Raw genomic sequence first — 27716 nt, 5'->3', positions numbered from 1 at the left:
TGTGTTTGTGAATTGTGTGCGCAGTAGCCGCACGTGCATCAACAAAGTAGTGCCAAGCGTGCGCCTGTGTCATAAGTAAAGGGCCGGCTGGCTTGACCGTTAAGGGTGCTGTAACCCCCGAAAGTACACTCCAGTCCAAACCAAAAAAAAAATTATTTTCTGTGTTTGTGAATTGTGTGCGCAGTAGCCGCACGTGCATCAACAAAGTAGTGCCAAGCGTGCGCCTGTGTCATAAGTAAAGGGCCGGCTGGCTTGACCATTAAGGGTGCTGTAACCCCCGAAAGTACACTCCAGTCCAAACCAAAAAAAAAATTATTTTCTGTGTTTGTGAATTGTGTGCGCAGTAGCCGCACGTGCATCAACAAAGTAGTGCCAAGCGTGCGCCTGTGTCATAAGTAAAGGGCCGGCTGGCTTGACCGTTAAGGGTGCTGTAACCCCCGAAAGTACACTCCAGTCCAAACCAAAAAAAAAATTATTTTCTGTGTTTGTGAATTGTGTGCGCAGTAGCCGCACGTGCATCAACAAAGTAGTGCCAAGCGTGCGCCTGTGTCATAAGTAAAGGGCCGGCTGGCTTGACCGTTAAGGGTGCTGTAACCCCCGAAAGTACACTCCAGTCCAAACCAAAAAAAAATTATTTTCTGTGTTTGTGAATTGTGTGCGCAGTAGCCGCACGTGCATCAACAAAGTAGTGCCAAGCGTGCACCTGTGTCATAAGTAAAGGGCCGGCTGGCTTGACCGTTAAGGGTGCTGTAACCCCCGAAAGTACACTCCAGTCCAAACCAAAAAAAAAATTATTTTCTGTGTTTGTGAATTGTGTGCGCAGTAGCCGCACGTGCATCAACAAAGTAGTGCCAAGCGTGCGCCTGTGTCATAAGTAAAGGGCCGGCTGGCTTGACCGTTAAAGGGTGCTGTAACCCCCAAAGTACACTCCAGTCCAAACCAAAAAAAAAATTATTTTCTGTGTTTGTGAATTGTGTGCGCAGTAGCCGCACGTGCATCAACAAAGTAGTGCCAAGCGTGCACCTGTGTCATAAGTAAAGGGCCGGCTGGCTTGACCGTTAAAGGGTGCTGTAACCCCCGAAAGTACACTCCAGTCCAAACCAAAAAAAAATTATTTTCTGTGTTTGTGAATTGTGTGCGCAGTAGCCGCACGTGCATCAACAAAGTAGTGCCAAGCGTGCGCCTGTGTCATAAGTAAAGGGCCGGCTGGCTTGACCGTTAAGGGTGCTGTAACCCCCGAAAGTACACTCCAGTCCAAACCAAAAAAAAAATTATTTTCTGTGTTTGTGAATTGTGTGCGCAGTAGCCGCACGTGCATCAACAAAGTAGTGCCAAGCGTGCGCCTGTGTCATAAGTAAAGGGCCGGCTGGCTTGACCGTTAAGGGTGCTGTAACCCCCGAAAGTACACTCCAGTCCAAACCAAAAAAAAAATTATTTTCTGTGTTTGTGAATTGTGTGCGCAGTAGCCGCACGTGCATCAACAAAGTAGTGCCAAGCGTGCGCCTGTGTCATAAGTAAAGGGCCGGCTGGCTTGACCGTTAAGGGTGCTGTAACCCCCGAAAGTACACTCCAGTCCAAACCAAAAAAAAATTATTTTCTGTGTTTGTGAATTGTGTGCGCAGTAGCCGCACGTGCATCAACAAAGTAGTGCCAAGCGTGCGCCTGTGTCATAAGTAAAGGGCCGGCTGGCTTGACCGTTAAGGGTGCTGTAACCCCCGAAAGTACACTCCAGTCCAAACCAAAAAAAAAATTATTTTCTGTGTTTGTGAATTGTGTGCGCAGTAGCCGCACGTGCATCAACAAAGTAGTGCCAAGCGTGCGCCTGTGTCATAAGTAAAGGGCCGGCTGGCTTGACCGTTAAGGGTGCTGTAACCCCCGAAAGTACACTCCAGTCCAAACCAAAAAAAAAATTATTTTCTGTGTTTGTGAATTGTGTGCGCAGTAGCCGCACGTGCATCAACAAAGTAGTGCCAAGCGTGCGCCTGTGTCATAAGTAAAGGGCCGGCTGGCTTGACCGTTAAGGGTGCTGTAACCCCCGAAAGTACACTCCAGTCCAAACCAAAAAAAAATTATTTTCTGTGTTTGTGAATTGTGTGCGCAGTAGCCGCACGTGCATCAACAAAGTAGTGCCAAGCGTGCACCTGTGTCATAAGTAAAGGGCCGGCTGGCTTGACCGTTAAGGGTGCTGTAACCCCCGAAAGTACACTCCAGTCCAAACCAAAAAAAAAATTATTTTCTGTGTTTGTGAATTGTGTGCGCAGTAGCCGCACGTGCATCAACAAAGTAGTGCCAAGCGTGCGCCTGTGTCATAAGTAAAGGGCCGGCTGGCTTGACCGTTAAAGGGTGCTGTAACCCCCAAAGTACACTCCAGTCCAAACCAAAAAAAAAATTATTTTCTGTGTTTGTGAATTGTGTGCGCAGTAGCCGCACGTGCATCAACAAAGTAGTGCCAAGCGTGCACCTGTGTCATAAGTAAAGGGCCGGCTGGCTTGACCGTTAAAGGGTGCTGTAACCCCCGAAAGTACACTCCAGTCCAAACCAAAAAAAAATTATTTTCTGTGTTTGTGAATTGTGTGCGCAGTAGCCGCACGTGCATCAACAAAGTAGTGCCAAGCGTGCGCCTGTGTCATAAGTAAAGGGCCGGCTGGCTTGACCGTTAAAGGGTGCTGTAACCCACAAAGTACACTCCAGTCCAAACCAAAAAAAAAATTATTTTCTGTGTTTAGCCGCACGTATATATCAAATCGATATAACATAAATGGAGGACCAAACTTTCTCCGATAAAAATAAAATAGAGAAAGATCAAGAACCACTTCCTCCTAGTGCTGAAGCTGCTGCCACTAGTCATGACATAGACGATAACATGCCATCAACGTCGTCTGCCAAGGCCGATGCCCAATGTCATAGTAGAGGGCACATACAATCCCAAATGGCAAAGTTCAGGAAAATGACCTTGAAAAAGACATTTAAATCAGCTGAAGAGAAACGTAAACTTGCCAATATGCCATTTACGACACGGAGTGGCAAGGAACGGCTAAGGTCGATCCCTAGTATGTTCATGACTAGTGGTTCAGCTTCACATGACGATGGAAGCCCTCCTCCCACTAAAAAAATCAAAAGAGTTAAGCTGGCAAAAGCACAGCGAAGAACTGTGCTTTCTAAGAAGATATCACAAATCCCCAAGGAGAGTCCAAGTGTGGTGGTGGTTGCGATGCCTGACCTTCCCAGCACTGGACGGGAAGAGGTGGCTCTTTCCACCATTTGCACGCCCCCTGCAAGTGCTGAAAGGAGCACCCACAGTCCACTTGCTGATATGCAAATTGAAGATGTCACTGTTGAAGTACAACAGGATGAGGATACTGGTGTAGCTGGCGCTGAGGAGGAAGTTGGCGAGGAGGATTCTGATGGTGATGTGGTTTGTTTAAATCAGGCTCCGGGGGAGACAGTTGTTGTCCGTGGGATGAAAAAGCCCATCACGGTCATGCCTGGGCAGAAGACCAAACATTCCACCTCTTTGGTCTGGCAATATTTCTATCCAAATCCGGACAACAACTGTCTTGCCATATGTACCATATGTAAAGGTGAAATAAGTAGGGGTAGGGACGTCAACCACCTAGGAACATCCTCCCTTATACGGCACCTGCAGCGCGTTCATAAAAAGTTACTGTCAAGTTCAGAAACTTTGGCTAAGACCGTAAGCAGTCCAGGGACACCTAAATCCCGTTGTCCTGTTGTATCCAAGCGCCTGCAAACCACACCGTCAACTCCCTCCTCGTCAATTTCCTCCTTAGTCAGGATCGGAAGTAGTCCTGCAGGCCATGTCACTGGCATGACTGACTCTCCTATCCGGGATTCCTCTGGAGGATCCTGCATTGCTACGCCTACTGCTGCCGCTGCTGCTGTTGCTGCTGCTGGGAGTCGTTCATCATCCCAGAGAGGAAGTAGGAACACCACTACTTTTACTAAACAATTGACCCTCCAACAGTCCTTAGCGAGGAGGATGAAGTACGACAGCAGTCATCCTGAAGCAAAACGTATAACTGAGGCCTTGACTGCTATGTTGGTGTTAGACGTGCGTCCGGTATCCGCCATTAGTGCAGTGGGATTTAGACAATTGATGGAGGTAGTGTGTCCCCGGTTCCAAATCCCGTCTAGATTCCACTTCACTAGGCAGGCGATACCGAGACTGTACAGAAACGTCAGAAAAAGTGTCCTCAGTGTCCTGAAAAATGCCGTTGTACACAATGTCCACTTAACCACGGACATGTGGACAAGTGGAACAGGGCAGACTAAGGACTATATGACTGTGACAGCCCACTGGGTAGATGTATCACCTTACGCAGCACCAGCAGCAGCGTCACCAGTAGCAGCATCTCAGAAATGCCAGCTCGTTACAAGGCAGGCTACGCTGTGTATCACCGGTTTCAGTAAGAGGCACACCGCCGACAACCTCTTAGAGAAACTGAGGGAAATCATCGCCCAGTGGCTTACCCCACTTAGACTCTCCTGGGGATTTGTGATATCTGACAACACCACCAATATTGTGCGGGCATTACATCTGGGCAAATTCCAGCACGTCCCATGTTTTGCTCACACAATAAACTTGGTGGTGCAGAATTTTCTGAAAAGCGACAGGGGCGTGCAGGAGACGCTTTGGGTGGCCCGAAAAATTTCTGGCCACTTTCGCCATTCAGCGACTGCGTGCCGAAGACTGGAGCGCCAGCAAACACTCTTGAACCTGCCCCGCCATCACCTGAAGCAAGAGGTTGTGACGCGGTGGAACTCAACCCTCTATATGCTTCAGAGGATGGAGGAGCAGCAAAAGGCCATACAAGCCTATACATCCTCCTATGACATAGGCAAAGGAGGGGGTATGCACCTGACTCAAGCGCAGTGGAGAATGATTTCCGTGTTGTGCAAGGTTCTCCAGCCCTTCGAACTTGCCACACGTGAAGTCAGTTCAGACACTGCCAGCTTGAGTCAGGTCATTCCCCTCATCAGGCTTTTGCAGAAGCAGCTGGAGAAAGTGAAGGAGGAGCTAAGACGGAGCGATTCCGCTCGGCATGTGGGACTTGTGGATGAAGCCCTTCATTCGCTTTGCCAGGATTCCAGGGTGGTCAATCTGTTGAAATCAGACCACTACGTTTTGGCCACCGTGCTCGATCCTAGGTTTAAAGCCTATGTGGTGTCTCTCTTTCCGGCCGACACAAGCCTGCAGAGGTGCAAAGACCTGCTGGTGAACACACTGTCAGCTGAAGCGGAACGTGACACGTCAACGGCTCCTTCTTCATTTTCTCCTGCAACTGGGGCTGCCAGGAAAAAACTTAGGTATCCTAAGCAACCCGCTGGCGGTGATGCAGGGCAGGCAGGACCAAGTTTGGACATCTGGTCCGGACTGAAGGACCTGGCAACAATTTCTGACATGTCTACTGTCACTGCATATGATACTGTCACCATTGACAGAATGGTGGAGGATTACATCGGTGACAGCATCCAAGTAGGCATGGCAGACAGTCCATACCTGTACTGGCAGGAAAAAGAGGCAATTTGGAGGCCCCTGTACAAACTGGCTCTATTTTACCTGAGTTGCCCCCCCTCCAGTGTGTACTCCGAAAGAGTGTTTAGTGCAGCCGGGAACCTTGTCAGCGAAAGGCGTAGGAGGTTGCTTCCACAGAATGTGGAGAAGATGATGTTCATCAAAATGAATTATCAGCTCTTCCAGGGAGACCAGCCTCCAGAAGGTACAGAGGGACCTGTGGTGGTGGATTCAAGTGGGGACGAGTTAATACTTTGTGAGGATGAGGATGTACACACTGAAGAGGGTGAGGAATCGGTGGATGAGGAGGATGAGGATGACATCTTGCCTCCATAGAGCCAGTTTGTGCAGGGACACATTAATTGCCAGCTTGTTTTGTGGGGGCCCAAACGAACCAATCATTTCAGCCACAGTTGTGTGGCAGACCCTGGCGCTGAAATGATTGGTTTGTTAAAGTGTGCATGTCCTGTTTATACAACATAAGGGTGGGTGGGAGGGCCCAAGGACAATTCCATCTTGCACCTCTTTTTTTTCTTTGCATTATGTACAGTTTGGGGCCTAGTTTTTCAAACTGCCATCCTGTCTGCCACTGCAGTTTCACGCCTAGATGGGTCACGTGTTTGTGCCGCCCACTCGTGTCGCTTAGCATAGTCATCCAGCTACCTCGGTGCAACGTTTTGGACATAAAAACACTATTGTGAGGTGTGAGGTGTTCAGAATAGACTGGAAATGAGTGGAAATTAAGGTTATTGAGGTTAATAATAGCATAGGAGCAGAAAAACCTACAAATTCTGTGATTTTAGCTGTTTTTATGCTTTTTTAAAAAAAAATACAGATCCAAAACACAAAACCCAGAACCCAAAACACGGAAGGGTGGTTTTGGCAAAACCAATCCAGATCCAAAACACGAAGAAAGATCCAGATCCAAAACCAAAACACAAAACACGAAAAGTGGCCGGTGCACACCCCTAGTCACAATATATATATATATATATATATATATATATATATATATATATATATTATACACACACATGTACTATATATATATTTATTTATATCTACTACACAAACTGCATGGTATATATATATATATATATATATTTAATATATATATAAAATCTTGTCAGTACCTGCAAACCAGCAGTACTGCAGCAGGCAGCAAGACTTATGAGGCTTCTGTTCTGTGTCCCCGTTCAGCAGCCAGCAGGAGCGACTGACCCATCCTGACATGACACCTCAGAGGGACAGTCCCTGGCCATCTAGCAGCCCTCACATATATCACCGATAGTACGCGGCCGGACTGCTTCTTTCTGGGCACCGCTGCGGACCATAGACAGGGTGGCACTTAAGTGACGTCGCACGTCGTGGTGACTCTATGTGTATGCGGTGCAGGTAAGGCTAGTGAAGCCTTCCTCTGCGCCGCTATGTGATCAATTTATGTCAGTATTTGATCCCCGGGAGAGAGGGGGGGGTCGCGGTTGTGGGGGAAGGGGTCTTGCATGCCCGCTAGTAGGCTGCTGTAGCAGGTAAAAAAAATCCTATCTACAGCAGAACAGAAGATGCTGTGTACCTATTTTAAGGGGGGGCCTGGAACTGAAGCTCCATCCATCCCATTGTTAACCCGGCCCTGATGGAAACAAGTACAAAGCTTTGCAAACACCTTCTGGGACAGATGGAAAAGACAGTATATCGCCACCTTACAGCCAAGTAACAAGTGGCAAGTTTCCAAACCTAACTTAAAACCTGGTAACATTGTGCTTGTCACAAATTGCCAATCACAACACAATGAGTGGCCTTTAAGCCTTGCCACCAAAACATTCCCAAGCAAAAATGGGAAGGTCCATAAATTTGAGGTGAAGATCTGCAAGCAGGGTGAAACTAAGTTGTTTCTTAGACTAGTATCTTATATTATCCTATGATTACCTTATGAGAATTTAAATTATGGTATCAATTGATACCAGACATGGAGCGTTATACCTTTAACACTGTTTGTTTCATATGCATTTATTTCTGTGTAAGCTGCATCCAGTCGCCAGCCTAGTGTCAGCTTAATTGAACAAATAAGGCCTTTATAGTTAGTTTCTCAATGCACCCTGGGTAGGAGTTAGTGGAGAACTCCATCTTAGAATTTCTCATGGTCCTGCAAACAGGTGCTATATATCTTCCCCTCAGCAGAGCATCGATGGTAAAGACTCAGACCTAAATCTGCCATCATTATATCAGTTATGTTTTATAATTGCATTACATCACTGTTTCCATGTTTATTTTTCAGTTTTACCATACTCCATGTTTCTATGTTTATGTTTCAGTTTTACAATATTCTCCTATTACTACACTAAACACCATTCTTCAGATCTTCACATCTAGATTGGATTATTGAAAAGTGTTTATGCTGTCTGTCTGATTATATATACTGTAGATCAAAGAGAAGCATATAGTGAGGACAGAACACATGCATTAACACTCACTGCACTTACCTTATCACTGGGTCAGTTTGCTTCTATTTTGTCTGCTGTTCTGTTGTGTGCTCTGCTCTTCCTGGTCAGAAAGGAAAATCCATTGATTAGGTTCCATCAGATGTTGGTGGACAGAGAGATGGAAGTGGGGACCAATCAAAGCGGGTTGGGTCTAATAGATTGACACTAAAAAGGTTGCATAGGTCAACAGCAATTGGTTGACAGTCAATAGGTTGACAAAAAAAAGGTTGACACACAAAATGTCGACATGGGTGTATGTCAACATCTACAAAAGCTCGACATGCGAATGGTTGACACAAAAATGGTTGACATATGCTTTTTTTGTCTTCTAACCTTAATCTTCACCCTAATCCTAACCCTCCCCTTGATGCCTCACCATAACCATCCTTCCTAGTGCCTAACCCTAAAACAAACAACACATGTCTACCATTTTTCTGTTGACAATTCCCATGTCGACCATTTGTACATGCAAACCTAAACCCATGTCGACATTTTGTGCGTCGGCATGTTGTAACTGTCGACCTTTTGTTCTTGTTGATCTATTGACTGTCGACCAATTGGTGTCGAGCTATAAAGTGTTGACCTTTTAGTTTCGACCTTCCAACTGGAACACAACAAAGCTGATCTACATAAAGTATGTTAGCTTGCACCTAAGAAGAATTTCTTTTTTTTTTTTTATAAAATATAACCTCACCCTTTTTAGACTCTTTATATATATTGATGGGTTTCCTTCTCAGTATGAAACTGTTTTGGAATTCTGGGCCTGATTCAGACCCGGTCGCAAGCGCTGAGCGCTCGCAACCGGGGCGATGGTGGCCCACAGCGCATGCGCACGACGGAGCTGGCTGCCCAAACGGAGGCGTCCCCATGAGAACGCCTGCCATTTTGGGGTGACCCCACTGACATCACGAGTGATGTCAGTGGAGAGATTCCGGCTCTGTTAGAGCCGAAATCTCTCTGGGGCTTGCGCCACGAGACCCTACCACAAGGGTCTCGTCGCAAGCCTGATGGTCACGATGGTCTTGACCATCGCGACCATCATCATGGCCACTCGCAATAGCTGTGGGTGGTCACCCACAGCTATGCGAGCGGCCAAGAGGCCACTCCAAAAAAAAAAAAAAGCCCGGCCCTGATTCAGAGCGAGCGGCTCTAAATCAGGCCTTTTGTTGCAGAATTTGACCAGGCCATGCTCTGAATACCCAGAGTGCAATTCAATTAGCGTGGGCTAATTGATCCCCCAGGGCTATCCAATTAGCCCCGAAGTGCCGCCCCCTGCAGCACTTATCAGGGAATTTTTTTTGGAACTTTAGAAGGCTCCGAAAAAAATCCCTTATAATTAGTCTGCTTTCAGTATGCTGCCCCAGAAAACGTATATGTCCGTGAACTTAAGATGGATTCTTTGTGTATTCGCCCGAAAACAGATTATTTTTTGGATGCAAAAAACAGGCTCTAATTTAATTGCCCATAGCTAAATAATGGGAAAAATAGTTTTTTTCCCCAAAAATTATTGGGGCTAACTGAATCCCCCTCTCAGTGTGTAAAATATTTAAAAGGGCTAGCATGTAAATTATTATTATAATAGAAATTTCTTATTTTAATCAAACATATAACAGAAAGTTGTTGCCTTCAATTAATATGAAAAACCAATTTATGTTTAGAAACATATTAATAGTGACTTCAGCTTCTAATTTGAAGAGATTGTTAGCATGTATTGTCACAACCTATAAGGACATGCACTTGATTGATATTAGAGAGACACATGCTTGATTGATGTCAGTATATTTGTTTATTTAATTTGGGATCTATTTAAGGATTTGTACATTCACTGCTTTTTACTGTCTTTTGGTTATGACAACATTTCTGCAGCAATATAGATTAACAGTAGTTTGGAGTCTGCTACTACATTTTTGCATCAAAGTAAAAACAATAGTCCTAACCTACCAAATTCTATTTTGTGAATATGAAAGAGAATGAAAGCTGGTTACAGATAGTCTGGGTCCTGGTACTAAGGGGGAATGACCAAGCGTGAGGCCTCTGGTACTTGCTTTAGAAGCTTTGTGGCAGTGTCTACTGTGGGGTCCTGGTTACTTTTTAGTAGAGATGTGCTGGTTCGGAGTTACTCGGTTCTTTTCAACACATTATCGCAAATTCGGATTAGTTCAGATTTCTCTTATTGGCTACACAAAACACGTGACAGCCGGTTAGCCAATATGATGTCATTTTTGAGATTTGAACATATCTGAGTAAATCTGAGTAAAAACGAACTGAACATCTCTACTTTTCAGCATGGACACAATATATCGATACATATCAGGGGTAATCTCCATGTAACCAAAAGTAGATAGGTTAGGAACTGTCAGATTTGGGCTCATGACTTATTAGTGAAGTTCAAGTCCTAACGTGTTCTTCTGCTATGCTCCTTATGCTAACAGTGCTTGATTGTACTATGCCCCAGGACTTGCACTAGAGCCCAATGAACACACTGTTAGTAAACAGAGAGAACCAGAAACAGTATAATCATAGCAAAATAAGGACCGAGGCAGAGACCAGTAACTGGCTGGGAGCAATGTACAACAGCAACATTTAAAATGGTTTTCAAGATGCAAAGCCAGCATGGGTAACAAGAAGCAACCAGGATGAAATACAGAAACCCTATAGATGTGTAATAAACTTATTATATTATCTTGTGTTCGGAGTGAAGTGATTGCATCAGCAGACAGTTCACTCCTCTCTCGGCAGGGCTAGATTAACAATGGGGCGGCTGGAGCTACAGCTCCTGGCCTCCACTTAAAACTAGGCCCATCAACATGACAGCATGATTACCAGCTGCCTAATTGGCCATACATTTTAAGTATTTAAATATTTTTTCTAGTTTTCCCCTAAAAAAAAATTATGCTATTTTTCTATTTCTGTGTAGTTAGGGAGACATTGTGTCTCATAGTGTAGGGCAGGGATGGGGATCCTCAGGCCCAGGGGCCATATAAGGCCCCCGAAATTATTTGGTATGGCCCTCAGAGCTTTTTTCTGTTAGCCTCATCTGGCTAGCAGGGTGCCTAGAATGGCATCCTGCAGCCAGAATCTATGCAGCAGTGCCATCTGGAGTGTCCTTAGGACGCTTCAGATGGTCACACCACTGCCCTTACAGCTCCCCAGAGCATCTTCATGATGCTCCAGGCATTGCTGTAATCACCGGCAATTTTGGCCATGGCCCCGTGTGATATCACACAGAGGGTCGTGGCCTGCACCAGGCCTGCGAATACTGTTTAATATATATCAAAATGGTCCTCAGCAGAAAAAAGGTTCCCCAACCCTGGTGTAGGGGGTGTAAACACTAACATGACTTTGACCACACCCACACAGCACCGATCACAGCTCTTCCCCTTCTCGGTATAGGCCCTTGAACATTTTCAGCTCCAGGCCCATGTGGGCCTTAATCCGGCCCTGTCTCTCGGGACTCCTGTGCGCTACTGTGCATGTGCGGTCTGCTGACCAAGCTTGTATGGCTCCCATTGCCGAAACCCTCTCCGGTAACTTTTGTGAAATTAACCCCCATAGGCTAAAATGGCCAATGCTATCTTCAGGTGGGGGGGGTCCAAACTGTTAAATCAGACAGTTTTGCATCCCCAAAGAAACCTATGTGGGCTGCAGCTGCTGTTGGAAATAGAGGCGATAGTGCAGATATGGCGATATCTGCTGCAGTCCCTCCATAGTACATTTTGGTGGTACTTAATATTTGCTGGTATCCTAGAAACATCCTGCTAATTTTATTTGATAAATAGGCCCCATAGGCAAAAAAAAGTCCTAATGGGGTGATAACATGTGAAGCTTAAAATGTAGATTGTTTTCATCCTGAAACAGTATCATGTGTGAATAAGGGGAATGCAATTGTCTTTATAATGTCATTTATATCAATTCACTTTACATCCAATGAATATTGTTTTGGCATCATTTATTTTAAATAATCTCTTCTTTTTAGTATGTATACTTTTGATATCTTATGACATTTACTAACAAAGGCCCTCATTCAGAGCCGGACGCTCTGAGCAGAGCGCAAGCTCTGAATGAGGGCCGTCCTCCATAATTATGGAGCGTCCTCCTGGATGCTCGTATAGCTGTGGGTCACCACCCACAGCCTATATGAGCGTGCAGGTTGATGGCCGCGATGGTCTTGACCATCGGGACCATCGCCACTGTGAGCCGGAGCCTGCGGCTGAGTTTCTCAACCGCAAGGCCTGGAGTGATTTTGGCTCTATCAGAGCCAAAATCACTCCCACTGACATCACTAGTGATGTCAGTGGGCCGGCTTCTGACGGTAGGCATTCCCTTGGGAACGCCCCCGTCTGGGAGGCATGCCCCCGGCACGCCCACCAAAGGGGGCGTGCTGTCAATCAACATCGACAGCACGCCCCCTTTGATCAGACACAACGAGCGAAGGAAAGTCCTTCGCTCGTCGCGTCTGGCGCATGCGCACGACGGAGCTCCCTCCATCGTGCGCATGCGCACTGCACACCATCGACCCACTTGCAAGCGGACAGCCGCTTGCGAGTGGGTCTGGATCAGGCCCAAAGAAACCAATTTAAAACTGAATAGATGCCATTTTAGCTGTCTGTTCTCATACACTAAGCACATTTCTTAGTACTTAAGAGCGATTTACAAAAAAAATCTACTTGGTTATAATATTTAAGCAATACTTTCCATTAACAAAGTAAATTATAATATAAATATATAATAGCCATGAGAAGAGATTTCTAATTAGTCATTAAACCCAGTCTGTGACCCTTGACTCTTCCCCTCTTCACAACATGCCATTGTCCTTGTCACATGAAGCCATTGTTAGGTTCTGAATTTGTTGTGGACCCGGGGTGGTGATAGAAGCAGACACAGGAGCAGACATATGAAAAAGTGGGGTTTTTAATAAGGGACTGAGAAGACATGGGAGTGGCAAACAAAAGTCCAGGTATAGCACTAAAGTGCACTTGATAACTGTTGTGAGGGTTAATGAACAAATGTCCAGGTAGTGACAGGCAGAACAGTCCAGTATAGGTATGGTGAGCTAAAACAGAATGCAGGCTTGATGAGCTGTAAGTGAATGCAGGTTTGGTGAGCTGTAGCTGATGCAGACAGAGGTAGTGAAGTCCAGCAGGGAATGAAATGAAACAAGGTGCAGGGAAACAGCAGGTTCAGGTACTCAGGCAGGTAGAAAGGTATATGGAGGAGGTAGGGGAATCCAGCAGGGTTTGGAGCAGGTTAGGGAAAGCAGGCTTAGGCAATAAATCCAATAGACAGGTTTAAGCACAGGAACACTCCCTCTCAGCTCTCGCAGAGAAACACGTTGCACTGGCAATGCAAGGGAGCTCTGAACTCCCTTAAATCCCCAGTGCCCAGCCGTGAATGGTCAGAGAGGAGCATGTGACACAACAGGATAGGGCAACTAGGTCACCTGACCAGAGACAAGATGGCGGTGCCCATGCCAGAATGGAATGGAAGCACCCCCAGGCCTAACCAGACCAGAGTGACAGTATGCCCCCACAGAACCATGCACAGCCAATGCTCTTCGCCAGGCACCACTGCCACCGCCAGACACCCCTCGCCATAGCGACCTCACAGGTATTAACCGTCGACTACCATGCCGAGAGACCCTGGTCGTGACAGTACCCCCCCCTTTATGGGTGGCCTCAGGACACCTAGGCTTTTCAGGATGAGCCAAGTGGACTTTGTTGACCGGACTGGAAACGTGGATATCCTCAGCTTTGACCCGCCAGAAACAGGAACTAGAAACTGAAAACCCCTCCTGGGGTACGAGACTTGAGGCCCCTTCCTGGGGTGCTAGATCTGAAATCCCCTCCTGGGGAACAAAACTTGAAACATCCTCTCGAGGTATGGGGCTGAAAACCTCATCCTGGGGCTGGACACTCAGAAATCCCTTAAGGGGCTGAGGCACTGGAGTCCTCCTTTGATGTTGAGACCTTAGAGACATCCTCTGGGGTTGAGGCTTTGGAGGCACCCCTCCTGGGGCTACAAAGGACTTCCCAACAGGTGGTTGTAGTTGTATAGCTGTCAAAAATTTTGCCCCAAGCATGGGTGTATTCTGTAGAGTTTCTAGACCACTATCAGGGGATAATGACTGTGACAAGGCGTTGGTCTTCGGAAGGCAAGACACTTGACATTGCACACTCCATGACTGAACCTGCATAGTGTTCCAATCAATTCTGGGGTTGTGCTTACACAGCCACGGGTATCCGAGTATAACTTCATGGGAAGTCTTGGGTATAATGAAAAAACTTATATGTTCAACATGGAGGGTTCCAACACGAACTAAAACAGGTTGAGTTCTCTTAGACACAGTTCCATTACAAAGAGATTTACCATCAATAGAGGTCCAGGAGACAGAATGATCCAAGGTGCTGCAGGGAATTTGTAATTTATCTACCAACCGAGACGACATGAAATTCCCCGCTGCCCCGGAGTCCAAAAGGGCAGACACAAACACAGGGCTAGAATTAATGTCTAAGGCTATGGAAAACACAGAGTCAATATGTTTAGAGGACGGAAGAATTGCTCCTAGCTGACTGCACCCAGAATTAGCTAGAAACGGGACGCTCCCCGGCTTGCGGGTACAGGAAGCCACCAGGTGACCCGAGTCTCCACAGTATAGACAAAGGTTCTCTTTAAAGCGTCTCTGTCGTTCTTCGTTAGAGAGACGGGTATGATTTACCTGCATGGGTTCTTCCTTGGAAAGGGAGGGAGTGGGACGGGTAGGGGAAGGGAAATGCTTAGCTCTGTGTTTTTCATCTTGGCGCTCTCTAAAGCGTATATCAACTTTATTACAAAGGGAAATGAGATCACTAAGACTAGAGGGTAATTCGCGAGTCACTAGATCATCCTTTAAACGATCTGATAGACCTTGCCAAAAGGCCAATGTCAAGGCTTCTTCATTCCACTTGAGTTCAGATGCCAAAGTCTGAAACTGAATGACGTACTGGCTGACAGGACGGGTCCCTTGTTTTAACTTCATAATACTGGAGGAAGCAGAGGAAGTTCTTCCAGGCTCGTCGAAAATCCTCCAGAATGTTGCTAGGAACTCTGGGTAATTGTCCAGAGGCGGATCTGAACGCTCCCAGAGCGGAGAAACCCATTCTAGGGCAGAGCCGGATAACAAGGACACAATGTAAGCCACTTTGGTTCTAGGAGCAGGAAAGTTAGAGGGTTGTAAAGTAAAGTGCACATCGCACTGATTGAGAAATCCACGACACAGTTTTGGAGTACCATCAAACTTATCAGGTGTGGGAAGATGCAAACGAGGAGTAGATACAGATGAAGAAATCACAGGAGTGGGGACAGGAGTAGCTGCAAGCACACTAGGAGCAGTTGAAGTAGCTTGTACAGTATCCAGATAGCGTGCAATGTCTTGCACAAACTGTGCCATCTGTCGCTGTATAGTCTCCACACTCTCCAAGCGAGTTGCTATGCTCTGAATTAAATCCTGTTGTTTAGTTATTTCTTGCAGGAATTGAGCCACTTGGTGCTGCATAGCTTCCAGGTTTTCCAAACTCCTGTTCCGTGGCCGGATCCATGGGGCCAGTGCAAACTGTTAGGTTCTGAATTTGTTGTGGACCCGGGGTGGTGATAGAAGCAGACACAGGAGCAGACTTATATGAAAAAGTGGAGTTTTTAATAAGGGACTGAGAAGACATGGGAGTGGCAAACAAAAGTCCAGGTATAACACTAAAGTGCACTTGATAACTGTTGTGAGGGTTAATGAACAAATGTCCAGGTAGTGACAGGCAGAACAGTCCAGTATAGGTATGGTGAGCTAAAACAGAATGCAGGCTTGATGAGCTGTAAGTGAATGCAGGTTTGGTGAGCTGTAGCTGATGCAGACAGAGGTAGTGAAGTCCAGCAGGGAATGAAATGAAACAAGGTGCAGGGAAACAGCAGGTTCAGGTACTCAGGCAGGTAGAAAGGTATATGGAGGAGGTAGGGGAATCCAGCAGGGTTTGGAGCAGGTTAGGGAAAGCAGGCTTAGGCAATAAATCCAATAGACAGGTTTAAGCACAGGAACACTCTCTCTCAGCTCTCGCAGAGAAACACGTTGCACTGGCAATGCAAGGGAGCTCTGAACTCCCTTAAATCCCCAGTGCTCAGCCGTGAATGGTCAGAGAGGAGCATGTGACACAACAGGATAGGGCAACTAGGTCACCTGACCAGAGACAAGATGGCGGCGCCCATGCCAGAACGGAATGGAAGCACCCCCAGGCCTAACCAGACCAGAGTGACAGTATGCCTCCACAGAACCATGCACAGCCAATGCTCTTCGCCAGGCACCACCACCACCGCCAGACACCCCTCGCCATAGCGACCTCACAGGTATTAACCGTCGACTACCATGCCGAGAGACCCTGGTCGTGACAGCCATGTTCACCTATCTGGAGATGAGCTGTATGATTTTTAAGAAACCTGAAAACACCTGAACTTGGGGTTTCTAAGTGGATCCAAGTTTGGGTATCAAAAGGAAGCAAAACTTAATTTTCACAGAAATCTCGGATCTCGCTTGTTTTGGATTGCATATAAGAGTCCCTCCTACCTGATCAGGACACCATATTATACAGATGAACGCAAGGAGAAGATGTAGGTTGTAGTTTTGCTGCAAACAGCAATACTAATCAACAGGGTGGTATTAAGAGAGGAGGGGGCCCGTGTGTAGTCTCCCTCTTCTCTACCTGGCAGCGCACTGAGCGCAGCAGACTCCAGGTACTAGAATAAACTCAAGTTCAAGTAGAATAGCTATAGGCGCTTCAGGAAAGACCCACTAAATCAATATTACCCCTCATGCAGCTGTGAAATGGTTGCAAACCAATAAGGAAAAAACAAATAAATATTATATATATTAATTTTATTTATATAAAATATCATTTATTAAAACATATAGGACATAACATGGAAATTGTATCAATACACTGAGACCTGTAACAGTGTTTGTAAATATCTAAAAATGCAACAATAGTAACAATATAAGTATTTCAAATCCCACAGCTCCAATATAAACATAAGTGGAATCTATGAGTCTAGATTAATCCTCACAGCTGCGTCCAGCTGGAAAAAAATATCTTAATAAAGTCACTGTTGATGGGTCCACAAACCGATTCCATATAGTTTAGTTTTAAAAAATATATAAATATCCATTTTAAAATAAAAATACCAAAAAAAATCTCCACTATAGGATCACACATAGCCACCTCACCTTCCCACTGCCAATGCAGCTGTACAGCGGTCTCTTGGTCTCAGCAACTCACTGGCACCTGTAGTCCACTGCCAAACAGGCACTTTCTTAATGGAACAGCGAACACAACACGTTGCTCAGCCTCACATCCTCCCCCACTGCAGATGATCAGCAGGGAAAGCGGGCGGCTGATGACCAGCAGAGCCGCATCCACATCAAAAGCCATCAAGATACAGGGCTTCCAGGTTAACCTGTTCTCCTGCTCTCTGTCTCTAGATAAATGGAGCGGGTAGCAGAGAAGACAGCGGGTCGCTGTTGGCATGTCCCGCTCACAGTGTGTCCCGCTCACAGTGGAGTGGAAAGCCTGTCCCGTGCAATATTGGTTGGTGAATGCGGCTGTGGTGGATATTTTACCAGCAATAAACTCCTGGTGGAGGGTAAATTAAAAAATGTCCCTCTGAAGAAATCCCATTATGGGAAGAAACGCGTTAGTTACCTGGACTTCACTCGTACAGCACAGTGCCGGTGTTTTTCATTTACCCTCCGCCAGGACTTAATTGCTGGTAAAATATCAACCACAGCCCGCATTCATCAAGTCTTTTAACAAAATTGCATCGTAAAGGTAACAGTCCTTCATCTCTCAATCTCATTGTATGTTCACTGTACTGATCAGTTGATAACATATACAGTACTTTTAAAGAGGATCAGGGGGTAAGAAGGTTTAAGAAAGGGCACTCCAAATCTAAACAAACATCACCTCTAACTTTTAAGAGAAAAATTACTGCCGAAAAACAAAAAGTTGCCAACATGCCATACACCACACACAGTGGAAAGGAAAGGCTCCCACAATGGCCTTACTTTGCAAGTTGTGGCCCTGCTACTGCACTTTCATCCTCTAGAATACCTATTGTGAATGCCAGGGCCAAACACAGTCAGACATCTGTAATCTCGCATGCAACACCTACACGCCCTGAGTCTAGATGTGTTACCTCTAAAACAGGCAAATCAGAGCACAAAAAGAACACTAAGGGGTCTATTTACTAAGCCTTGGATAGTGATAAAGTCGACGGAGATAAGGTGCCAACCAATCAGCTCCTGTCATTTTTCAAACACAGTCTGTGACATTACAGTTAGGAGCTGATTGGCTGGTACCTTATCTCCATTCACTTTTCTTTATCCAAGGGTTAGTAAATAGACCCCTAAGGCTGAAGAATAAAATGTGTGTTCACAAGTTTCACAGATTCTAATGGTGTCCACGAGTGCTGCAATCCTAGAGAACCCTCCTTCCACCATTTCTGAGCCCTCTGCAAATTTGAGAAAAAGTAGTAATAAAAGTAATGGTGATGATGGTTTAGACATAGAACTTGAGGTTGCTACTTTAGAAGTGCAACAGGATAAGGGAGATATTTGTGTATCTTACATTAAAGAGGATGCAGATGATGAATGTGTTGGACTAGAAAAAGTTTATAAAATTCAGGAGGATTATGTTGTTTGTTTCAAAGTAAGGGGAGTGGCTCTAGACTGCACACACTAATTGTAATGAAAGGTGCTATCAAGCTGAGATTATGAAATACTATACACAGAAAAAGAAATTGCTGATGCACTATGCGATCATTACTGTTCAAATTTAAATGTATATTGTAATTAAATATAATTTCAGAGGTAGTTAGCATATCAGTGGCCAATGATACGGGCCTGCCCACCAGCGTCCAGGTCACCTCGTTGAGCAAGTCCCTAACACTCCGGGGTTAATGTCTGGGGTGCAGGGCACCCCAAAAGCAGCCCAGCCAAGGACCCCCCCAGAGCATCACGCTAAAGAAAAGTGACACAGTGAAGTGTTATAAAGTATCAGGTGTGTGAAGGTAGCTAATGAATGTTAAAATAATAACAAAGGTAAAGAATATGTGGAATAATACGTGAATAGTAAATAAACATGAAAGGCATAATTCGAAGTAAGTCCTATCTATATGTATGTAGAGTCAGTTTATTTTGGGTGAGCATTTGGGCGTGGGGTCCCCTGGGCTGCTCTGGCTGGGCCTCTTTAGGGCATCACCACTTAATACACATAGTCACTTTTTATATCACTTTTCATGTTTGTTTATTGTTCATGTATTCACGACTAGTAGTTTTACAAAACAATTGTCTGTAAAACAAACACTTCCATCATTTGCAAGTGGAACCAAGTATGATATCTGCCATCCTGTTGCACAGCAGATCACTGAATCCATGAAGGCTATGTTAGCATTAGATCTGCATCCAATTTTCGCTATCAATGTATCTGGTTTTAGGCGATTAGTTGAGACCATGTGTACACGCTACCAAATTCCATATCGATTCTATTTTGCCAGAACAGCAATTTCTCACCTGTACCGGGACGTTAAATAAAAAGTATTTTTTTGCCTGAAAAAATTGCTGCAGCCAGCCCACAGTACACAATGCCCCTGCCTTCAGTGCTCCAAATTGTTTTTGTTTTATTTAGAACAAAGTGCCCCTATGCTACCCACACACTTTCCCTTCAGGCTTCAGTGAGAAATGACGCCCGATTACAAGGGAGGGTCTTTAATATGCAATCCAAATCACGCAAGATGATGTTTTTGCCTCGTTTTGAGATCCGAACAAGGCGGGAAGACCTGATCCCTGACTTGGTTCGACTCATAACCCCTAAGTTCAGGTGTGTTCCAGGATTGCAAACCCGCGCATCTCTAATAATAATAATAATTTTATTTATATAGCACTCTTTCTCAAATAGTACTCAAGGTGCTTAACATATAATATGAACATGATACAGAGGTGTAGATTTTCACAACAGTACTACCAACAAAACCAAACCGTTCATCTTTATGCAAAAGCAAAATTAGTGAACACCTGCGGAATTTACGCAAAGATTTTTAATTTCAGAACCTCTCTAAACATCATGCAGAGCTACATAACAGTATCATTGAGCGCATATAAAAATAAACTAGGTGGATCTTTGATTGAAAACATTTATGCCAAATATGTCAAATGTTGATTTTGACTTCCAATCTTTATTACAACAATAAGTGGACAAGGGAATAAGGTGTTTGCCCATGTTTTATTAAGTGGTTGTATGCCCAGATGCCTCTAGAATAGGATTATTTTGCACAGTGTGAAAACTCATCTTTAGCTGGACTTAAGTACATAATTAGGTGAGTGCACTTTGCGGTTTGTGTTCCCCTGCGGTATTTCATTGCTGGATTTATTTTTACTGAAATATTAACATAACTTGAGATACATTACAACAGGCAACTCCAGGAGTTGGGATGGATGTTCTTTCATTATGCGCTCTGATTACCGGCTCTTTAATTAACAGATGTGTGGAGTCTGAAGTTCCTTATTGTGTTTAAAATTGAGAACTAACTGAACTGAATAGTTCAAATTAGGAATCCATATCGGAGGTCCTCAATGCATTTGGTTGTAAGGGATCTATGGGCAATATCCTTATGGATTTATAAGAAAAAAAAACACTAAATATCAGGATAACCATATAAAATAAATTATATAAAATAATATAAACTAAATAAAATGCAGCTTCTAAACAGTAACACCCCTTATAAATGATGAATAAAACTAAAACTCCAATGTCAATATGAAAATAGCAACATATTTCGGCGAGCAATATGTAACATTAGATGAAAATTGGCTTAATAGCTGTAACAATTTATTAATAACACAAATGTGTTAAAAGCATAAAATATTTCACAGCTCTAACATTCCAACAACAAAAAAGGTATCAGCATTTTACAAACAGTCAGGGCAGAATGAAGGTTTGTGTATACCCCAGTTCAACTAAATTTTGGGGTTCCTATTTGCAGAAAACAAAATTACATTCTTATGACAAGCTGGATTCCAACCAGAATCAAATGGATGGGTTCACAATCAATAGAGAACATTCTCCTCTGACAGCCTGATATATAGATTCCACTGAAGAAACCAGAAACAGCTGATACAGAGAAGTGCGTAAGTAGTAGGACATCTATTCACTGTCTTCACCTCTAACTGGGTGTTCCTATATTGGTTCCTTTAATCTCTGATAATGCCTATCTGCTTATTAAACTTACTTAGAGCTCCCCTTCTCTGCCTATAGAATGGATTTGCCATATATAACTGTTCCATCAGCCAGCTTGCTCAAGAAATAGGAGAGAAGGAATCCAGCAGCAAACGTTTGAGTTCATCAACACTGGTTATGACGGAAAGGTGATTTACCTATACTCACTGCTATATTTAAAGCAGAAATTAGTTTTAAGGCAAAACTAACCTGGTTTTGCTTGATAACGAATTGCTGTTTTAAATCTAGTGGCTATCTCACCAAAATCGCTCTGGCACCTGCAAACTGCAGGGTATTACATTTGTGCCAAAATTCCCCACAAAAAATACAAGTTATATTGTGCATTTTTTGCTAACACTCTGTTCTATGGAATTAACACAGATGTGACCTTTTTAAAAATGTAAGTACTATTCAATCATTGCAATACAATAGCCCTTACAATCACATAAGCCTGATGCCCTGCCACATCTCTTAGAGAGCTGCTCCGTAATTGAGGAACACACAATGTCTGACTGTTGGTACTCACCACTATAGGACCAAGAGGTATATTTATGAAACTGTGGCTTTTGCAAGGCGCCTCTTCTCAGTGAGTTCAACCTCAAATTTAAAATGCCACTAATATTAAGTGCTGCTTTAAATTTTGAGTTCAAACCTGCCAAGAAGTGGCATCTAGCAAAATCTGCTGCTTCATAAATATACACCCGAGATATCGGGATCACAACTATAACCACTGTACAGTTTACTAAACACAAGTGGAAAGTTTATATACACACAACATAAGGATAAGAGACCTACTACACAGACATTTCTGGAAACTACAAAAATTTGCAAAGACTTAGGGGCATATGTATCAAAGCTTGATGTGAGATAAAATTGTGAGATATATATCACCAACCAACAGGGCCAGATTAAGGGCAAGGCGACAGGGGCCGTCGTCCCGGGGCCCCCACACATAGGGCGCCCCCACCCACTGTCCCCAGTCCCTGATCCCCAGGTGCTTCTACTAACTACAACTGCTTTGGTCCTCGGCAGCTCAGCTGTTCCCTTGCACAGCGGGCAGCGGGCCAGCGGCTGCCGAGGAGAGTGACTCACTACAGAGACAGTCACAGTCTTGTGAGATTATGATGTCAAATCTCGCGAGACTTTGACTGGTCTCAGAGAACAGCCCAGGCTGTCTGCACTGCGTGTGGGGCATAGCAGCTGCCTCAGCGTTTCCCTGGGCGGCTGGCCATGGAGCAGAAGAGCAGTCAGCAGAAGAGCTGGCGGAAAGGTATCCTGCTGTAAATATATGAGCATTTGTAAGTTTGTATGTATGTACTGTGTAAGTATATATATATATATATATATATATACACACACTGTATACATACACACACATACTTATACTGTCTGTATGTATATATATATATATATATGTATATATATATATAAATAAAATGTACACACACAAAAGGGCACTCACCAACACCAAGGTTATTTACACACATTATAATATACACATTATAATATATAATATATATGTATATATATATATATGTGTGTGTGTGTATACATATATCTACAGTATATATACATATATACTGTGTATAATTTTATTGATTGGGGCCCCCACAAGTTTGTTGCCCAGGGGCCCCCACAGACCTTAATCCGGCCCTGCCAACCAATCAGCTTCTAACTTACATTTTGCAGGCTGTGTTTAAGAAATGATAGTTTGGAGCTGATTGGTTGGTGATATATATTTCACAATTTTATCTCACATCAAGTTTGATACATATGCCCCTTGGATATTATTTAATACCTTAGTATCTGGATTGAATGGGTTTCATCAATTGGTTCTGTTTTCATATTTTGTATTATTATTCAAACATTTGGTCGATTTCCAAAAACAATCACCTTCTGTTACTGTACTGGTACTGTGCATGCTCATTCATGCGCTCGGTAACAATCTCCGTTCCTGCTTTGAGTTGACCATCTCCAGTCTGTCCAAAGTGATTGACATGTGTACACAGGCTTTATATTAGCCTGTATACATACATATTTATGTGCTATTACATTTAACATTTATATATACATTTTAAATATAATAGCACATAATTATACATGTATACAGGCTAATAGACAGCCTTAGTACATGTCAATCAATTTCGGCAGTTTTAACAGGCTCTAGAGTGACTTATCTGCCGGCGGTCACGGCAAACCAGGGACGGAGACTGGGCGGTGTTACAGGATGCTGCAGGAATTTATGGGAAAATTTCCCGATGTCTCTGCAGTTTTCGGGGAATTTAATGTAATTTTTTCATATAACGCCATTCTGAGATGGCGTTATATAAAGTAAAGATTTTTTGAGCAATTTAACGCTTTTTGCTTTGCTGAATAGCAAAAAGCATTAAAGCACTGTAGAGATCAATGACTGATCCCTACATTGTGAGATGGGAATTAATGGTGTCGAAACTGTATTATTGGCTGAGACAAGATCAGTTTAAAATTGAATTGCAGCGACACCATCTTGCGACTGGCCGCAAGACGCCATTTTGCGAAATGGCCGCCTAAGCGCCATTTTACATAAACTCACACTTTAGTACATGTGGCGATAATTCTATTAGCATCATGCGAATGCATCTGTGACTATCGCCATAGGTTACGGCGGTTCACCAGAAGCCTATTTCATGACTTTACGTATTATAAAGGATATATTTCAGAAATGGCTTTACAGTATGTCAAAAATTGGATTGCATTAGATGAATAGAGCAAATGGCTACGTGACAACTAGCTTGTGTAGATAAGCTTCCTGGACAGTGTCTGCTCTCACTACAGGTGGTCTGGCTTGAATACACACCTTACATTAGCAGGCTTCCTGCAATGACATGATTTCAAAGACTAGAGTGTCATCTTAGGTCTGTCTCTTGTAGCTGGGCTATTTGCATTTCACACAAGAGACTGGGAGAATAAAGAGTTTTTCTTTTGAAGCCTGGGACAGGTGAGGGGGACTGCTGACAGAGTGGGCATGTGGAACTATCTGGCTCAGCATGTCACACTGCTAAGATGTTCACTTAGTGAGAGTTAAGTGCACCCTTCCTCATACACACATTAATACGTCTTTATATCAAACCCCGAATACTCACACATTACATATTCACACATAAGGTTCAATAAGCTTTAAAGTATATGATTTAAGTTGGTTCAGTTAGTTTAAATGCTGAGAAATAAAGATATTTGATAACTAAGGTTTTATACATGCTAAGAAAGCCGTGTTTGGTTTCGAACTGATGCCTACTCTTTCAACAGAATTCCGTTACTTTCGGTGTGGAGATCGCATCATGCATTCTCAACTTATGGGCCGCAGAAACTACAAGCAACAAAATGTATATTTTATGAACAACTGTTAGGATGCAGCATGGGGAGGTGGGAGGGAAAAGATCCTCAGTTGTTAGAGGCTGGGCAAGTCTATTTGAACCAGCCTGTTAAATGCACTGTAACATATGCTTCTCCCCTGGGAACCAATGGCATAAGCAAGAAACTTCTCTATTGTCCTGTCTATTCTGGGGGGGGGGTATAAACATGTGTGCTCAATCACTGAGTCTTTAGTCTTCTTGCTGAATGCTGATTGACGGAGGTTTTCTTTCTGAATGCCGGGATCTGGTCCAGAGGCGCTGCGTATGTATACTTTACTAGGGTCTGTATAATTCCTTTGCACTAAATTGTACACAGATCATAGCGTGTAACTGACTGTACTTTTACTTGAATAATACTTTGTGCTTCGGAACCACATGTTCTGAGTCTGGAGTCTCTATTTATTGTATGACTGCGTACGCAAAGTAGCATCATCCTTAGAGGTTTATAGGAAGGATTTTAGAAGGTACAGGCAGGGGTATATAGAGGTTCATTTTAATATCGTCAGATGGGGGCTTATCGAGTGAAGTCACTTACCTACTCACACGTCACATGCGGCTATCGATATCTCAGCAAAGGGTGGAGTGGCCACATGCAGGGTTTTCCTGCAACTGCTTTGTGCTGAAAAATCGCTATCCGTTTTCGTGTGAGCAAAGGAAGCTAACTAGAATCCAGGGACAAGAAAGGAAAAAGTTTGTTTTCCTTTGTTGATAGAACCTAACATTTAAAATGGGTGCCGCAGTATTGAATACGCAGCTGTCACAGTTTTGCGCACAGTAAAAGACGCACTTTTGCGTACGCAGTTAAAAAGTTATTATACAGATGTGTGGTAGTCGCATTATTTTGTATGTGGCTGGTCGCACAATAGCGTATATCTACTTCCGGTTGTGCTGCCATGGTGTTCAAACAAAGCTGTTGAGGTTTACATTTTCAATTGTTAGCAATATCTGGGTTAACGTTTATTTTTCTGCGCAGGAAAAAGTGTGTAACAGTGAGTATGTGTTGGACAGTTAAGGGTATTGTATGATCCTTAAGGGCTAGGTGCAAGGGTTAGTCTAGCCGCTCGGTAAGCAGCTTACCATTCAGTACACAGAGCAGGTGTATGGTTTGTTATTTTTGTTAGGGACCGGCTCTCAGTGTGACTGTAGTGTTCAATAATATTTGAGCATTGTAGTTGAGCTGCACTAGGTGTGATTGTGAGCTGAGAGACAATAGATGAGCGGAGGCATCTAGAATTTCTTCTGTAGGTGAGCGGGGGCATCTAGAATTTCTTCCATAGGTGAGCGGGGGCATCTAGAATTTCTTCCGTAGGTGAGCGGGGGCATCTAGAAATTTCTTCCGTAGGTAAGTGAGAGTATCTAGATTGTCTTTCACCAGTTTAAATCTTTATTGAAAAGCGTAGGATTTTGTCTCAGAATGGGAGCCATGCAAACAGTAGAGATGTTAGACAATGATGTGCTGCTAATGAAAGCTCCGATTGGATCAGCCCGTCGTATTATGCATACTAAGTACGATACTCATGCAATAAGGTATTGTGGAGTATGGTTTAAAATGACGATGAAGAGTGTTAGACCGTTTCCCAGAATTGGTAGTTTTGATAAGGATGTATTAGATAATGTCCGGGATCACATCAGCTTGACTTTGATGCGCTCCTGAGAGAAAAAGGTCAAATATTGTGAATGTTTAAAATTGTGGCAGCATGTAGGGGATGCGTGGCTTAAAAATGCGCAAGCGACGCAAACTAGCGTCGCGAGCGCATTGCCAGAAAATACATCCGCGACGTTAAATTGCAATACGGGCGAGCCGGAAAATGGCGCGCACGTGTGGCAAGGTAGCATTGTGAAGAGTATTGCCAGCAGTTCACGCTCACCTCCCCCACCTTATGTGGATGGAGATGCAAGTACAGTTACCAAAAAAAACATAAAAATGTAACAAGCAATTTGTACCCTCTCTTAAGCAACCATAAAGAAAATGTTTATGATGTGGATGATGAGCCTATTGTAATGTCTGCCATTTCCCATGCTGTGCAAATGATAGATGCTGCATCACCACAATCACGGGTGGTGCCGCCATCTCCATCGGTAACAGCAAGGGAAGTGTTAACACACTCTGCACCCGTAGAGGAAGTTGTTAATACCATACATAGCAGCAGCAGATTAAACCCCCAGCCAGGTAACCAGGTCAGAGGTAGCAACGCTACCGGTCTGCATCCCATTCGAACGATAACTGTTCCGAACGGAAATGCAGATGCGAACGGTGTAGTGCCCACGAGGGAAGTGGTAATGCATTGTCCTTGGACAAGAATGGAACTAAATTTCATCATAAATGATTTCCCCGATCCCAAAAAGGAACTAGCCAAATGTCAAAGATTTTTGAGAAATTTGGGTAGTTCACATGAGCCAACTAATAAAGATTGGCGTGTGATGTTAAGGGCCTGTCTGCCACGCAATACCAACGTGACAAAATTTATCATGGATTGTGTTTTGGATGGTGATGTTCCCTTAACAGACCAAGTAAACCAAGGTAACATTTCCCGCATTGTAACTCAATTGGGTATATATTTTCCAGTAGTAGTTAACTGGAACAAAATTTTCACGATCAAGCAAAAGGAGAGTGAAACTGCAGAAGATTATTGCGACCGGGCTCTGCAGGCTATCACCCAGTACACTGGGATAGAAGATATTAAAGATAGCACTCACCACAGGGGAATGATAGTCACGGTACTCATGGACAGTCTGAAAGACGACTTGAAGACTCGGGTTCAGACCTCACAACCTGGCTGGAGGGGAATCACAATAGATAACCTCATAGAGTCTGCCATAGAACATGATAAAAATATCACAAAGAAGAGAGAGACCCAGAGCGAAAAACTAATGGCTGTCAGTATCCAAGCTCTGGAAGGAATGACAATAACATCACAGCCAACCTACACACCTGCACCCACACACACACCTGCACCTGAACAATTACACGTCCTCACCAATCCCACACCACAGCAAACACATCCTTACCCCACATATCATA

The sequence above is a fragment of the Taudactylus pleione genome, unplaced genomic scaffold (assembly GCF_031769625.1).
Source record: "Taudactylus pleione unplaced genomic scaffold, aTauple2 ptg000479l, whole genome shotgun sequence".
Classification (NCBI taxonomy): Eukaryota; Metazoa; Chordata; class Amphibia; order Anura; family Myobatrachidae; genus Taudactylus; species Taudactylus pleione.
The sequence above is the reverse complement of the archived record's forward strand: the minus strand, read 5'-3'. Positions refer to the sequence as shown.